At 34.4% G+C, this 15374-nt stretch overlaps 1 long non-coding RNA gene across 3 annotated transcripts; it reads right to left on the bottom strand.

Annotated features, from left to right (window-relative positions):
- Positions 1–474: 474 nt before the first annotated feature.
- LOC127860680 (uncharacterized) lies at positions 475–13305 on the bottom strand. 3 transcript variants are annotated; one of them, XR_008039888.1, is made up of 7 exons: positions 13237–13305; positions 10524–10699; positions 9651–9773; positions 9033–9155; positions 8421–8687; positions 5614–5735; positions 475–2255 (listed from the first exon to the last, which is right to left on the bottom strand). It is a non-coding gene; the product is annotated as an uncharacterized LOC127860680 (long non-coding RNA). The 3 variants fall into 3 exon arrangements; XR_008039887.1 differs by having other exon boundaries at positions 13190–13305; XR_008039889.1 differs by lacking the exon at positions 10524–10699 and having other exon boundaries at positions 13190–13304.
- Positions 13306–15374: the final 2069 nt, after the last annotated feature.

Consider the following 15374-nt stretch of genomic DNA (forward strand, 5'->3'; position numbering starts at 1 on the left):
TTTCATTGTCAGTAATTGCTGTTGGCTTATGCCATTTACCGATGTAAACTCAGAGTCTATTTGCACAGACGCAGGGCATGGTAACTTTTCTATAGTATAAATTATATCATTAAATTATTATTAACATTTTATTTGACATCAGTACATTAATTCTGCTTACACGTTCATCATGATACAGTTAGTTCATAATTCCATCTTTGAATAAATAAATATGAAACTCTGATTTTAAAATTACTCATAAATATATGAACATCTCCATCTTATTGGTTGTATCACACATCATTTAAACCACACTTTTCAAGTATAGTTTAATCGAAAGCACCAATTGTTATACTTACGGGCAGACACGTATTTAGTTCACAACAATAACAGCAACAAAGTTAATTATACAATGTGTGTGCCAGCAAGTGTTGACACCATGTTGAGATTGTAAGCATCAAGTTGATCATGACACGTGGAAATGGAACAAGAAGCAAACATTAAAATGTTTTAATTCGATCTGTTGAAAGTACAAGTCGAATATCAATATATATCTAACAAATACCCGAATAAATGAGTTTACAGATATTTGATTTGATTGTCCATAACAATACTACCATATGTTTTCAAATTGTGTAAAAATATTATACACGGGCCATTAAAATATTCGGTAAAATACACAGCCGTATGCGCCATATTTTCTAATAAAATTTATGGATAATATGTACATTTTGTTTTTCTAATATAAAATTTTTATCACATCTATTTTAAGACCAAGTCCGACGAGTAATAATTTGTGCATGCTAAAATACGTAAATATCGATTAAGGGTATATAGAACTTCAATATCGACCAAACATGATATAAATCTTATCTGCATGTATAAATGGAAACGTTTTCCGTAACATGTTGAAAAATTGTTTACATGTTATAATATTTGGAGGAATAATTTGAGAAATAGAGGAAATGTCATCTCATTTCGTATCTGTGTATGCAAACATGTGTGAAAGTGCATGCATGGGTCTAAGAGTGAGGTATTTTTACTACCAAGTGAATCATGACACATAGCAAGGCTGTTTGAAATCAACTGAATTAAGCCGATTCCAGTTCTGACAAATCTGCAATTTGTAAATGCAGTTTGTTACTCTCCGATATACACATATCTAGGATGTTTTTCAATACAGTTTTACACTGACTTTGCACATTGCGTCCTAAATCGCCCGACGATATTTTATCAGGAGACTGCCGATAACAATCGTCAAATGTCTTGTAATATTGTAGAAAACTTCTTTCAGATGACAAAAGAGCAGGTGATTGCATGTTCACTGCTTTTTTAATGACACTTACATCCATTCTAAAATTCTTGGCGACGGTATTCAATGATTCTATGTTGATCCCAAGTTGTATTGCGTATAGACGCGCTTCATTTAGTAACAACGTTATCTCAGGTCTTTCGTCGCTTTCGGTTTTGGAAAGCGATGCTGCTAACCCTGCACTATGTGCAATCGTAGGAATATGTTTCCTTAAAACATCAACTTTTCTTTCAAGTATTTCTTTGCTGTGTGTGGTCAATGAAAGTATCATTGCATCGCGTTTCAAATCGGACACAGTTTGGATAAAAGACATTTGAAGCTTCTCAAAATCAAACGTATCCGTTCTGTGACTATTTATCAAGAACACCCTTGCATCTTTAATTCCCCCTTTTCCAAGATTGTAAATAATATCCATCACAACGTCTTTTCTAATTTTAGAGCAGGTTTTTTCTGGTTTTAAATCATGCCGTAGTTCCTGTTTGAAATTGTACAAATCGTTGTCAAATTTTGATCTAATGAAAAACAAATTTATGTTTTGTGTTGTTTTCACGATTTCTTTGGCCAGCCACAAATCGTTTTCTTTAAAACGCGAATTCGAAACAAGCAGCAGAAAATCATAATCCTTGAAATTGACCATTTAAAAATATTTGTCGCGCGTGAAATTTGGTGTTCCAACACCAGGGAGATCCCAAACATTCAGGAACGGGTATTCTGGGTGTTGATAACATGTCACCTTAGTTGTTGTTTCTGTACACCCTGTCTTTGCTGCTCCATCATTGTTATATTTCAAACCTCGTAAAGAATTTATTAACGTTGATTTTCCAGTTCCTGTTTCGCCGGTAACTGCAATATTGATAGTCGGTTGTTTCCATTTACTATTTGATTTATCAAGTTTCTTCATTACTTCGTTGTATCCAGATTGTTCCTTAAATTTCTCAAATTCAGCAATCACTTCATCTGTTATCTGAAAATACACTTAAAAGTTGTTTTTCTTGACTAAAAAGATCACACATGCATAACACACATAATGAACAGTTCCGTGATAAAGGTCTGCGAGTTCTGAAAATTCAAATCAAATTTAGCTGAATGTTTGTAAATGACGCAGGAACATGGTATTTCATTGGGACCAACTATTAATAAAAATACTCGTAAACAACCGAAGAGTAATATTTGTTACCGTCGACTAGTATTATATAATACAAGAAATACATCAAAATACATTTGAAACGATTAACGTTGGAGTCCACGAGCATTTGTGTTCATCTATTTTATACAACCTTTAATCCTAAATCACAAAACATCAACACTCAAACATAATATAGTAACAAGAAGGTAATGAGCGCTCACCTAAGACCGGAAGGAACTTACCTGTTTTAAAAATAAGGAATTCAGAGAAATACAGCAGTAACAGTTTTCATGCACGCCATTATTAATCACAAATCAAACGCACTTCAAAAATGATCGTTTTCAAAAAACGAATACAGACAGAAAATAAAAACATCAAACCAAAATCGTTATGCGCTAATCGAATTTTACACATTTAAGTTTAGTGTTCTTATTTTGTCAGTATCGGTAATATATTTAACAAGAGCACCGCATAACTGGTGCCAACGCTCGGCTGCGGGTGCAGTTTTGAATACTGTGAAACCATTTATTTTCGTCAGCGCGAATTTTCGTCCCTTAAAAAAAATGACTATTTCGTCAGCACTTAAATTCGTCCATTTCTGGTTTTGAAAAAAAGCGTCCGATTTGTTTGTAATATTTGTAATTCATGTAATACGCGGTTGCGAAAAAATCGTGCTGGGGAAAGAGGGGTGACACTTGGTAGTCACTTGCAGGAGGTGGGCCTTGTTTGGCATATACCAATTAACAAGTCTGTTATTTCAGATGATAGTTACTGTCCCTTATTGTTTTATGTCATTGACACGTTCTATGTTATGATTAGCGGATAAGTAGGACTGAATAACCGTTAACGAGTGTTTTAATCAACGAAGGTACGGGGTTTTATGTATATATACAAAAATAGTAGATGCAGTTAAAACCAAACAACCAAATACAAATCAATATGTTCTTTATTAATTTGTAATAAAAGCGCAGAATATATTTCAGTCAGGTGTTGATCACACATCGTCATATTTTAATTGCGTTTAATAGTATTGTCTTTAATCCGGATTCGCCGCGTGTTGGCTGTATAATCTGCAACACCCCTGAAAAACACAATACACACAATGGGTAATAAAGTTGTTAACAATTAGCGCTAATCAACACTATTCTACCTAAACGAAGTCGACGCATTTGATACAGCCTTATTGCATTCGCATTTTTCAGGAAATGTCAGTTGTCAGTACACTGTATAATGTACACCCCTTTGTGTCAAAACCGGATTTAACTTGAGTGTGAATAGTCGACTGTACTATAAATACACCAGTCTACAAACAAGGTTCGCGCTTCCGCATATGGGCATTTGGACGTTCAAAAAATTGACCTACGGTTTAGCGATCATGCCGTCGAACGCATTTAGCAATATAATTTTCACTATTTCTTTACTTGCAAAAAATACTAGTGGCTTATAGCTTACCTTGCAATCTTTTTTTTACTCGCATTTTGCGAGTGTGCGAGTGTTAATTTCGAGCCCTGTGTATATGCGTGGATTACGCTGGATTTAAATGCCTCATGACTACGGTAATTCAGTCTTATTTGTTTCAAATATGTGACATGATTGTTCGTTAGGATATTGAATTCGTCCATCGGTCGAAGGACGAAAAAGACGAAAATTAAAGTCTGACGAATAATAACGGTTTCACAGTAAATCAAAGCTGGTCAGATTCTTTTTTGAGGTCACAGTGACATTGACCTTTGACATAGTGACCCAAAAATGGATAGAACTCATCAAGGTGCATCTACATATGAAGTTTCAAAGTTGTAGGTGGAAGCAGTTGTAGGTGATTTTAGAGCTAAGGTTTTAGCACGGCGGACGTCGGACGGCAGAAAGACACGACACGACGAGCTGATTATGACGATATCTCGGGTTTTCTCCGAAAACAGCCGAGCTAAAAACAGGGAATATGTTTTAAAGTTATAAAGAACTATTGTCCAGCTATAAAAGACATTACACAATTAACTTGGTGACGTTTCTCAAGAAATGTGTCATTAAAACTAGGTGTAAGAAAGATCGTAAATATGTTTTATCCACATAACAAAAATAGCTCTGTTATACGGCAGTCATCATCATTATCATCACAGAAAAAAACTTCAACATCACACTATCAAAGTATCCATTTAATGGTTTTAATAACATTCAGAAAGATGCCCTTCAACAAGTATTAAAAACTTCAGTCAACATTACACACTAAACTAAACTAACGTCTCCCTTGTCAAACAGGTCTGGAACCTTTTTCGTACTCAGCCTAGATATCATATGATCGCATGTGAGACGAAATTTCATGAAGATTTGACTTAAAGGGTTACTTAGAGTATTAACATGCTTTTTTAAATTTGACCTATTGAACAAGTGTATTACCTAAGATGACCCAGTTTCAAACTCGATTGATATATCATGAGTACAAGTGTTCACATCCGAATTCCCTTGGTTTTCCTAGTTACCAAGCGTTACCTCACGTGAAAACAGCCAAGATAGCGTTAGGACAAAAGTTCTGACCAAGTTCAACAGAGATTGGAATAACAATATAACTTGCAGAGTAATTACAAGATTTCACTATAGACTAATAAGCAAAACTGCCCAATCCTCCGACGGCTATTTTAGACATCTGTTATCATTACAACACATGTTCAAATAAACAACATTAAACGTGGAAACATTTTTCAACGAACTGAAAGCATATTCAAATTCTAATGAAATATCATTAGAAAAACTCAAAGTTTCATTAAGATTTGACTAAAAATGTGACTTCTTGAGTTTTCAATAGGATTCAGTACTGATAGAGACAACTGTCCCGCCCACTTGCGGCTATGTTTTTCAATGAACTCAGCCGAGCTATCATTTAAGAAAAATGTTCTGATCAAGATTTTAGGTTTGTTTCACCTCATGTGACCCAGTTTTGAACACGGCAACAATATCATTGCGAGAATTGTTCTGACCAATTTTCATGAAGATATCACAATAAATGTTGCTTTTGGTGTTCCCATGGTAAATGTTGATGACGCACAATTCACCTAGTGGCCTTGTTACCTCATGCGACCAAGTTTTAAACACGGCCTTAATATCATTGCGAGAACAGTTTTGACGTATGTATGTTATTTATCTACACAAAAATTGTTGAAAGCTCGGTGTCTGATAATTGTAATATTCACGACTTTCTTACCGTTACATCGTCATACCAGTCACTACTTAGTTCCGGACTCCCACTTATTACGTCGTCTTGCTCCAACATAAACCTCGTAGTCCGGTCATCCGCATATAAAGTTTCCCCGTATTCACTGACACCTGATTACAAACGAAAACCATTGTGTGCATTGTATAAAGCAACAACAACAACAAATTAAATTATTTCAGACAGTTAAATATTGTGCAAAACGTTTATTATTAGCCTTCTTATTTTGTAACGATTGTGAATTGATATCACCTAAGAATTTGCAACAAACACATTTAGTGCATAGACTAATTGCATTTATATATGTTTGTGATTTCTCTTATTTACGTGAGAGGAAGATGCCAATAATAATCTTGCTTAGACCAAACTTGTAATACTAATCGAGTTATTATCAGAGACTTCGTCATGTTTCTGCAGCTTGTATAAACGGTAAAGGTAACATGCCTTCTATAATACTTAAGTGCTTGAATATGTTGAATGAACTTAATTGACATAATTATTGAAGAAATTAATAAACTTAATTAGCTAACAAAACTTTTATATTTATAATAGCTTTAAATAACTATAACAACATTGAACGATATGGAACAAAAATAAGCCTACGTTGGGGTTCCAAACGGACACCTCTGGAGGCAAAAACTACAATACGCATGCTTTGAACATGGTGGTGGTATTAATGTTGGTAGTAGTAGTAGTACACGTTTTTGCTCAATTGTAGATGAACACCATTACACATTGTTATTAATTGTCTGATTTTGATTGAAGATCATCAGAGGCAAACATATATTTCAAATACTTTTTTTGAAACAGTTGTGTTATTTAGCTTATTTTGATAAAATGCATACTTTTTATTGAATCTATGAATGAATAATATTAGAGAAAATGTGTCACTTTGCCAAATTGTAAACAAGTTCCTTAAATAATTCGGGTTAGCCTCAACCATTATGTTTGTGCTGTACTGTACACCAACATTTCAGGGGTCCACTAAGTGTGGGTTAGTAACTTAAACTTGATAAGTATTTGTTTTGACTGTGTGACATAATTGTCAGTAATCTTAAACATTATTCAATTAAGTGTCTTGATCTATGTCTCCACATGACTCATTCTACAACACGGAATACTTCTTTGCTGTTAAAAAAAACCTATTCAGTGTGTACCCTTTATATTAAACATGATGAACACTAATCAGTTAAAGTTATCAGAAATACTGATAAGCAATACAACACAAATATTACGTCTAAACTGTGTTAGTTTCGTGTTAGTGGGTTATGATAAGGAAAAACAATGTACGTTTCATCTATCATCTTATCGTGCTGAAGTAGAACAAATTCCAGATGGTTAGCTCGAGAATAGATTTATGCCATTTAAACCATGGGTTTTCAATTGAAGCAGAATCGTGCTTCTTTAAGAATGACTATAAAGCCAAGGATTTGTCCTACATCATGTTGCTCTTATTAGTTTATCAGTAATCTTCAGCACTCCAAAATCGTATCTTGAAAACACACATTAATATTACTTTGACTTCCAATTCAGCCAAAATATAATAAGAAAAATGTCCAGGCAAGTGTTAAGACTATATGACTTCCAGAGAATTAACAAGCTTTATTTAATTTGACCATTTAACCTTGTTTTTAACCCAACAAGATCCAGTTTTAAATTCAGTTGAGATATCATAGGGACAAATTTTCTGACCAAGCTTCATAGGCGATGATTGTGGCCTGTAGAGGTTATATGCATTATGCAGAGCGGCAGATAAGGATTTCGTCTAAAGGGTATTTCACCCCCTGATATTATTGTCAATGCGTATTTTACTCCTTTGTTTCAGCCATAAAGGGTTAGGAATATTTAGGGGAATTTTCTATTTCCATAGAAAACGGAAAAAGTAAAAGGCGTGTTTAATCTAGAAATAGTATTATTATTTGTTATTTATATTTTTAACTGCAAACAGAATATATTTAAAAAGACGATATGAACAGACTTTCTTTTAAAAATATTCCCGCAAGTTGCTTAAAACGTCCCTTTTCGATCCACAAGCTTAATGGGCCGCCATTTTTATTACAAGCTTATTTTGATTGACTTACTTTTGATTCAAAGGTTACCTTACACTAAAAACTTAACTGGATTATTGTTATTGCACTTTAATCGATTTAAAATACGTACCAAGATTTGTAAAGCGTTTTGTTACGTACTGGGCCGATTTTTAATGCGTTTTTTAATTTTTTTCAATGCGTAAATACGCAGATACGCCTCTTATCTAGAGCTCTGGCATTATGAATAATATTTTTAAAGCCTCTTCTATAAAGCAATTCGTTTACCGAATACAGTAACAATGACACTTTATTAGTTTAAATATTATACAAATACTGACGCATTGAATCAATGTTATGACTTTTTTAATGCTAACTTTTATGCGAATGTCTTGATAACGTTGTTGACCAGAAAAACAATGTGTGCATCTTATGTGCATCGTTCTGTCTCATAAAAGCCCGAGCGAGGTAAACAATGTATGTTTTCGCAAATACATTGAATATCTTTCTTTTAGTTGCCACAATCGGACAAAACTCTGACAGACAATCAGCCGGACGGACAGACCGTCTAGCTGAGTCCAGAATGCACATATTCTCTCCCAAGCATGTGATTAAAAACAAATATGTAGAGTTCTTTGTCAAAGGTAGTTATTGTTATCTTAAAAACGTACAAAACAGACTGTATACATGACTAAAACTAAACATTAGGAACGAACTGTATATGATGATGGCTGTACCAATTAAACTTGCTTTTTATATAAATATACTCACCTTTGTTCTTTAACTTAACACTCTTGTGTTTGTTCAAATCTTGAATAATGGCCCTTCCTTCTTGTGAAATGGTTAAGAGTGAATCATCTTATCTCTGGTCCATAACATCAACAGCCTTTTCCAATTTGTATTGAATACGTCTTTCATAAATTGTTTCCGAATGATTGTTGATATTTGGCCGAAGGACTGTTTCTTCATGAAGTTCTAGATCTCTTTTCTGTGCAGTACTATCAGAATAATCTTGACCGGATGGTATTGTGTCTTCTTCTGTCAAGGACGAAATCAAACAACTAACGCAGCATACATTAATATTATTTGTAGAATAGCTTATTGTCAAGCTTTCCGGACTAGCGCCGTGTATGGTGCATTGCTCCTCACCGAGGTGACCAATGCTCGCTTCCCACATCCGCCGCAAAAATGAGTAAGCTCAGTGGGAACAAACGGACAGGTAAGTTTTCTACCGATGTCGCAGCGTAGCACATGACCACAACACATATTTGATAATTTTCGTTCTGCATCAAATCGTGATGAACAATATTTAATACAATAATTGGCAATATGAACTTTTGTTGATTTCCGTAACTCAAAAATAGTATATTTAATCAAACATACCTTCGTCGTTTATGCGGATAGTAGGCTATTCAGCAATGGTGTTTTTGTCTGTATAGGTATTATTTATCACAATAGAGTGTTGATTTGTAGATACATCTTCCATCGTCGTAATGATTCTTTGTCCTGATAGGATAGAAGTGATAGATAATATATGTTAACATCAATTCGAAATAGGTCGGTCAAGATAGCCCTATGTCGCTCACCGTTGTGTGTCATGACCATTTTCGAACACAGGAGTACAATTTGAGCATTTTTTTGTAAATAACCACAATATGATGTCACAAACCAAATATAAATTGAATTTAAGCCATTTCATCCCCCACACCCCAGGCAAGGCCTATTTTGACCCCAATGATATGATCAAGCGCCGTCTTTGGCTGCTCGTCACCTAGATGACCCATGCTGGCTTCCCATCTTCGCCGCAAAAAGATTTAACTTTGTGGCCACAAATGGACAGGTAGGTTTTCTTAAGATTTTTACATCGCAGGGCATGATTACAACACATATAAAAATGTTCGTTCTGCATTTGTGACTATCAATTTAACCAAATATTTGGTAATAATAACTTATTTTGTCGATTTCCATAGCTCAAACATATTATGTTAAATCAAGACATACCTTCGTCATTTATGCTGATAGTTGGCTGTTCAGCAATGGTAGTTTCGACGGTACAGGTATTATTGATCGAAACATAGTGTTGATTAGAAGATACATCTTCCATCGGCGTAATGACTTTTTGTCCTGATAGGGTTGAAGTGATACATAATATTTTTAACATCTATTCGCAATAAGTGGATCATGATGATTCTAGGGCGCTTACCTCTGTGGTTTATGACCAGTCTCCAGACTCCATCCTATGGGTACAATTTGAACAAATAGCTAACAGTGAGCACTTCAGGCTCAGGGAAGCTAAACATGATGAAGCTCTTTATCATGAGTTATAACACATAAGTATTGAAGCATACATACACACAATTACAATTTGTGATAACATTGTCCGTATCAGTGTGTGTGTTTTTTTCGTTCAAATTGTGTTCGGGTACATATTTTTCCGTAAATGTAACCTTTAAAATTCCTAATAAAAGCTTTGCAAAAATAGGTCTCAACAATTAGTTAATCTCCCATCCAGATCTGAAAGTTGATCATAAGTAGTTATAATATTGAAATCCCTTTTATTCGCAAATGTTTTTAAGTATTGGTAAGCTTTCCCAATTTAGTCAAAACGACGCGATTGTGTCCAAACCAAAGGGACCCTGCCCTATTTCCAAATTGGTGGCAACGCTGCTTTTATTCACATAAGGAGGTTTTCAGTTTAAGAATATTAGCATTTCTTCGTGCATGTTTTGAAACTTTTACAGTGATTGAACGTAAAGCAGGTCACTATGGATATTTGATACGGTTACAGCAGTGAGACTGTTTTAATACATAATAAGAGATAATATCCGTTTAGGTAAATCAAAAGACGTTTAAAACACCACATAAAATGATTACCAATGTAGTGCGAATTTGTTATGAATTGTGATGTCCAAAGTCGCCCAGATAGAATGTCAAACACCAACTGAACAACCATGTTTATGTTACTTTCATTTGTTCGAACGTCTTCCAAACCCTCGCATTTGTAATCCTTCGGCATTTTCAGTGTACGTGTTGTGCTCTTTATCGATTTTCTGAAATAAATTATGAAGTAAAATCATAGAACGATACAAGATACAGTTAACATTATTTTAGTTAAGATTGCACCGTGATGACAGAAATGCTTGAGTTATCAAAGTTCTCGAGTTATGGAGGTGTCCTTAATGAAACATTGGAAATCGTCACTAAAATGTCCAACCCTTTTCCCGCTAGAGTCATAATACATCGGGGACATATATACTTGCTTTTTTTCATTACATCTGTACTTAGTTTATTAAAAATAGTATTAGTGCAATGCATCTGCTAAGTTATCAGTAGTTGTAAGAATTATTTCATTTTTAAACGTGAATACCATATAACCAATAACAAAGTTAATACAAGTTTACTTATTTGCAATTTTAATATTTGGCTGATGTCATTTCCAATAGATTCGGCCATTCCTTAATTTGGAAAGTATGGCACATTTCTGATTATTTAAGATCATTTAAGATAATATCCATTTTAGGTAAATTGAATGCACAGCATTGTATCTTGGCATCTTCCCCCAAAACGTAGCGTATTGCCTTCCACATCGCTGTCTTTAAGACGACCACGAAATCCTTGCAACATTGTACGCCACTTAATTATTGAACTGGATATATTTATTTGAAAAGTATTTTACTAAAAAACGATTATGAAAGACAATCACTAATTTTTTAGTCATCTTCAATAGAATCTTAAGTATATAGTCAATGCATAGTACATACGGAGTCGCATGTTATTTGTTGCCATTATTGGCAACTGTCACATTCTATGGCTTGTTGCCTTGGACCTACAATCGCGGAACACAAAATACGCGGATATTCCATTACAGCAACAATCACACATGTATTCAGGTTTACGCATGTAGTTACTTGCACATATATGTGGATTATGATCTATGATCATGAATGTGACCTATACTTAAAATGGCCTTTTCACAGATTTTGGCATGTATTGAAGTTTGTCTTAAAATGCTTTATAAATGTAAACATTGGATCTAAAAAGCTACAGTAAAAAATCAAGAATACAATTTAAGAAAGAAAAAAGTATCTCTCACAGGGCTCGTACCACTGACCCCTGGAGTCCTGGAGTAAACGTCTACCCATTTAGACCACTCGGCCATCCGTGCTCATACATATTTCATACCTTACATAAGAAATCATCGTAGTTTCTCAAAATATAACGTCAACAACAGAACTAATCGTTTTGCGTTGCAACGCTTTATGATTTTCAGGTTTTTAAATCGTCAAAAGATGCATATAATGGCTATTTTAAAGCATGGTAAATGTTCAGTATTACTGTTTCCTCACAAATATCTTAACTAAAACGAAAATTTGCGAATTTGAAACAACTTCTTTTAAAGTTATCAATTTACCAAAACGTGAAAAGGATCCTTAAATTCACTCGCTTGATATACATAGCTAAGTAACTTTCATCTATCATGAAATAACCACATGTAACAAACAACACTTTATTTCAAATCATATAAAATTCCTTGACACAACGGATATTATTTCATATGAAAGATGATCTTCCGTGTCATACCTGATTATTTAAGTAAAACTGATTAATTACAAGACCAATCAACCTTAATTAAATCTTGCAACACAATTAATTAACGTGCGTTGTATACAAAACCTTTCACACCATTTTCCGTTTTCTGACAAACATGAAAGTAAAACATAAAATTTTAAATACCAATGAACTTTTATTAAAGTATGATAGGCAATTCTTTAACGTTCGCGGTTTATAGCACCTTTTACGCCTTTTACCTAAATATATTACCATGAAATACACCAACCACAAGTGTGAAAGAGATGTTAATTGTGACAAGCGTACGTTGAGATAATTCAAGTGGAAACATTTAGAGAACAGAAGAATTTTACTGATTATCCTATTCAAAACTACACCTTTTTATGTATATTTATTTTTCGGGTACGATTTTACATCGACAACTACGAGTTTACAGACAAACACGTACTAGTTGACCAAATTAGTTTGTGTTGACCAAGGTACGAGTTGACTTACTTACAAGTTGACCGGCACCCGATGAAACTATACGAAAGAAGGATATTTATGCGAATGTAAAGAAAATGTATCTTGTAACATCATGTTGATGTTAACGTATGTAATATCATGTTACTACAGCATATACCGGTAATACTACAAAATACCCTTGAGTCATTAATGTTGTTCTGCATTTTTTTATGATGAAAACGAAAGTACGAAGTTTTTATTCGTTTAAAGGAGTTCATTCTTTATGTACGAAGTATGTCACTTGAATCATTATTATCATTATTGAGTAGCCCATAATAAATGATATGTGCATAAGCAGTACACTTTGTAAATGGTTGATTATTTTTTACTTTTCTTAAACTGGAAACCTTGATGTACAGATTGAAATTAAATCGTTTGACCTCATATGTGAAACTGTTAAGAAATTTATCCTCATTTTGGAGTTAAAGAAAATGTTAAGAAGTATTTCTTTATTTAAATCAACTTACATTTTACTAATCCATGTGATTTAACAGTTTATACAAGAAACACATACACTTCGTAAGCGAGCTCTCAATTAATAGACCCTTCTCACAATCCGAAATCGATTTATTTACAAGTTACCTCCCTTAGTTCAACTTATCCTCATTTAGGTTATATTACACTAATTCCGTTACCCGTAGGGTCCCATTATAAAACTGAAAAGTTTAAAACCATTCTTCGTGCTTTTTCTACAATATACCCTCCCCCAAGTTCTTCTTTCAAATAAGCTTCCTATCCAAGGCATCACAGTCCTCCAGACACGTACAGATTATTAGAAATAACCACAAAAACATGTCTCATGTTGTTAAATGGCTTTTATTTAAGAAGAGAAAAGGACCTCTTTAGAAATACAATGTAGGCACTACTTTCGACCACGGAGGGATACATAATGATTTAATGTAATGTTACCTGTAAGGGTACACAACTTTGTGCTATCTACATGAAACTTTCTTCAGTGCATGCGAAATTCACAATCAGTAAAAGGCCCAAATGAATGTATTAATTGTGATTCCGTGTACTTTTCTTGATGAAAAAGGAGATTGTTTTTAATTTCAAGCCCTTTTTTCAATGAAAAACTCACAGTATAACACATCATGTTTTTCAAGAAAATTATTATTAATAGCTTCACTGACAATCTAAACATACAAACTGCAATTAAAGGAATGCATGGAATGATGATGAGAGGCATAGTTTGCAGCTTTCAAGCCGATACAATCCTGCTACCAAAAAGTAACACTTAAAAAGGCGCTAATTGCTCCTTCAACAGCTTAGAATGAAAGGTGACATTTGTTGCACATCCAGATAGTCTCTCTCCTAAACATAAGTCCTGTTAGCCACATGTTATTAAGAAATCTCTTTGAAACCCAGTGTTAGAAGCTTAAGTCGTAGCAAAAATGCCCAGAGTCCCCAAGCAAAAACATGTTTGCTAAGGAATTCCAACGCGAAATGTCACGCTTATGTCGTGATAGGAAAGTCAATTGGGTGTGATTCCTCTATAGTTCAGTGTACATTCATTCCACTACCTGGGGTGACTATCAGGATCACATTTACCAGCTGTGAGTACACAGACCCGGAGTCAGGCAAGGATCATCTAGACCTATTAATACAAAAGTTATAGGCCCCTGAAACTTGACATTATGTTCAACACTGAGATAATGAAACACAAAGAGGAGACATCATACTGTGGCTTTCTTATGATTGACCCGGAACTCGAGGAACTGGGGACTTGGCTCTAAACAAAACAGGTTTGCTCTTTCAATCCGAGCAAGATTGCATGTCAGAGTTAAAAAGAGCGAACAAAACATACACATTAATTATAAAGGAAATTATAAATTAATTGTCAAAAATAATTTTATGCTACAATGGTTACTGTGGAAAATACTGCTTTAAGCATAGTTTAGCCTGTCGGGGTTTGCTGGCAAGAACAAATCGAAATTACATCTGCCAGAGAACTGATGAAGCACTGCTTTAAGCAAGCATTCAATTTGTACCTGGACCAGAAAGCATTGCCAGCACAAGACTTCAGACCTCCACCCAAAAGTGTGAGGCTGTCAATAGCGCTTATCAGACCGCAATGCCCAAGACAGTGACTTTCTCCCGGAACTGCACAGGCCGCATCCACAGCACAATACTTAAGCTCAATCATGATTTGACTGACACTGCAATAATGAAATCTGCATGTGCAGGTGCTTATTTGGTCAAAGGTTCCATGGTTATTGCCTGTCTTATTTAAAGCACAGACAATAACATGCTTACTAAGACATGCGCATTTCCGGAAAGGCTGCCCGATACTTGACTAGGAAAAGGCGTTATGCTCTTCACTCTGAAATTCCTGTTCCTGCGTCATTCTCAAACAGTCAGCTTAATTTGAATTGAATTTTCAGAACTCACAGAACTTTATCACGGAACTGTTCATTTGTTGTTTTTATGAGTGTATGATCTTTTTAGTCAAGAAAGAAAACATAACTTTTAGTGTATTTTTAGATAACAGATGAAGTGATTGCTGAATTATTTTTTTAGGAACAATCTGGATACAACGAAGTAATCAAGACACTTGATAAATCAAATAGTAAATGGAAACAACCGACTATTAATATTTTAACCGGCTAAACAGGAACTGTAAAATCAACGTCAATAAATTCTTATATAAAT

Source organism: Dreissena polymorpha, chromosome 15 (genome assembly GCF_020536995.1).
Source record: "Dreissena polymorpha isolate Duluth1 chromosome 15, UMN_Dpol_1.0, whole genome shotgun sequence".
Classification (NCBI taxonomy): domain Eukaryota; kingdom Metazoa; phylum Mollusca; class Bivalvia; order Myida; family Dreissenidae; genus Dreissena; species Dreissena polymorpha.